Source organism: Aedes albopictus, chromosome 2, assembly GCF_035046485.1.
Source record: "Aedes albopictus strain Foshan chromosome 2, AalbF5, whole genome shotgun sequence".
NCBI classification, from domain to species: Eukaryota; Metazoa; Arthropoda; class Insecta; order Diptera; family Culicidae; genus Aedes; species Aedes albopictus.
In genome coordinates, this window is record NC_085137.1 from 24,482,874 (window position 1) to 24,485,510 (window position 2,637).

A 2,637-nucleotide genomic window follows, 5' to 3' on the forward strand; every position below is an offset into this window, starting at 1 on the left:
AAAACTGCAATGTCGATTTGCATATTCACTGGCAACTCTCCAGCGGCTTCTTCTGGGATTCCACAGAAATTTAATTCAGGATTCCTGCAGGAAAACCTTTGCATTTTTCTACTAATTTCTTTTAGGGCGCCTTTAGGAGTATCTCTGAGATTCCCAGGGAGTTCTTCCTTAGATTATTTCGGGGGTTTATTTAGGCTTCCTTCAGAAGGTTCTTTCCGGAACTTTTTCCGATATTCCTAAACAGGTTCCATCTTATATTACTCCAGGAAGTCCTTCCGGGATTCGCCAAGAAATTCCAGGATATATCTACGAATTCCTTCGGGGGATTCTTACAGAAGTTCCTTCCTAGGATTCTGGATTCAATTTCTTTTTTGGTCCTTCCAGATATTTCACCTGGGATTCGTCCAAAAACTCATTCTATGATTGCTTCAGGAATTCCTCCCAGGATTCCTTCAGAAATTCGTTTTAAACTTCCTTCAGGGATTTCTTCCGGGATTCTACCAGGACCCTTCCAGGAATCCATGCATAGTAAGACACAAATAAGAATTAACTAAAACATTTTTCAGGAAATCCTTTCAGAAATCCTCCAAGAACTTCCTCCAGTAATCGGAAGAAGAATTCCTTTCGGGATTTTTTCAGAAACTGCTTCCGACATTTTTTCAGGAAATTCTTTCCCTCTAGGTACTATTTTCTGGATTACATCAGAAGTTCGTTCTGGGACTCCTATCCTTAGGAAATTCATCCGGAAAGCTCATTCTGCAATTCTCTCAGATGTTCCTCCATATGAAAGGTTGTTAGAGAATTCATTCAGGAGTATTTTGAGGAATTTTGCATGGATTTTTAATAGGATTCCATATGGAACTTCTTTAGGAGTTCTTTATCCCTTTCGTGACGGAGCGCAAAAAAGTGAAATCTCCATACAAATGGCTTAACCTTGGCTCTCCAGAACTTCAAGATTTCCCAACAAAACAACAATTATTTAACCTCATTTGAAAGATCTACTCTATATCTTTCAATTTGACTACCAAGATAAATTAGAAACAAAAAAAATGCGACAGATAAAACTTTTTCATGTTTTACGGTTTTTGTCCACTTTTTGTTTACCTTGTTGTGGTAAATCTCATAGGCAGCCTAAACAAAAGTTTGTTTACACACATACAAGTATAAATAATTGCTGAATTATAGAAATAGTTTACATAAATGAAACAAAGTCTAAACAGATGAAAACAATATGCAAAACTGTTACCGCTAAACAGCACAATTGTGCTGGTTCGTCACGAAAGGGTTATGAAGTTGCTACAGGAGTTTCTTAAGGAATCCTCCAGCAGTTTTGCAAGAAAGTCCTATCGGAGATCCTTCAAGTTTTCTACTTATATAGTACCTTCCGGTATTCCATTTTTTTCAGGATTTTTTTTTTCTCAGAATCCCCGAAATTTTCCCTGAAGTAATTTCAAAACAAACTATTATGAGTGTCTCGAATGGATCCCAGCTAGAACCATATTTTGAATATCAGAAAGAACATCAGAAAGAATCAGCTTGAGTAGCTTGAGGAATTTCTTAAGTACTTTCTGGAGAAATCCTAGCTGAGCTCCTGGAGGAATCACAGTTCCCGATTTGGGAACTCGTTATGATCAAAGGGTTGCATTTAGGTTAATAATGCAATCGAAATGAGTTGCAATAAAAGGAGATGGATTTAGACCACGATTTCGTTCGTGTGATGTGTGGGCTGATATCCAATTCCTATTTGTTAAACGCCTTTCGTATTAACGAAGTAATTGCATGGATTAACTAAATTAAAAATGTATCCAATCAAAAATATGGAACAATTTCTAATAACTCATACTGTTGATGGGCCATCGTATTTTTTTCCCGCATCTTTATGCTATTGTCATTATTTTCTCAGTCACCTGTCAATAGCCAATTATCAAGTCCATAAGAGTAGACCATCGTTTAGCGCTTTCTTTGTTGGTTGCCATTATTTGAGTTCGTTGGATGAGTACACTCATCTTATAGTCCCAAAGTCAACTGCTATTGGAAGACTACATGCTTGTCTTCAAAACTTGTCAGAAGTTCAGATATCGATCCAAAATAATGATGCATGTAGCTAACTACGTCACTAGATTATTACTCTGTTATTGACGTACATGTGCTCTTATTATGAAATCTCACAACAAGATCATGGAAATCCATAGCCAATTGTGAAAATTCGATCATATCGCATGTAAGAATCTCCAAATAATAACCAGCCAAATGCTAACTTCCTAATTGCCCCATTCATCGAAAAGCCTACATTAGCAGCCTCTCGACGATTACGGGCGGAAAACAGCTTAATTTCGGGCTCCATCACACCTCCTATCGCGATCGTTACCCATCGCATCGCGTCATCGAGCCGACCTACAGCAATGCGATCGCCGTTCATTCTAACCAATTCGAACCTTTCCTCGTGTTTGCGAAATCTATCGCCGCAACGAGCCCGAGCCATCCTCCCGATAATGACGACGGAGCGTGCGTAACACGGGGGGTTGCGTTGGTTGGTAGCCAAGAATCCCGCGGCGCATCGATCGTTCTGTTGTTCTAACCGACGACGCCGCGACTAGAACCGACTACCTCCCACATTGCATATAAAACCGAACCCCG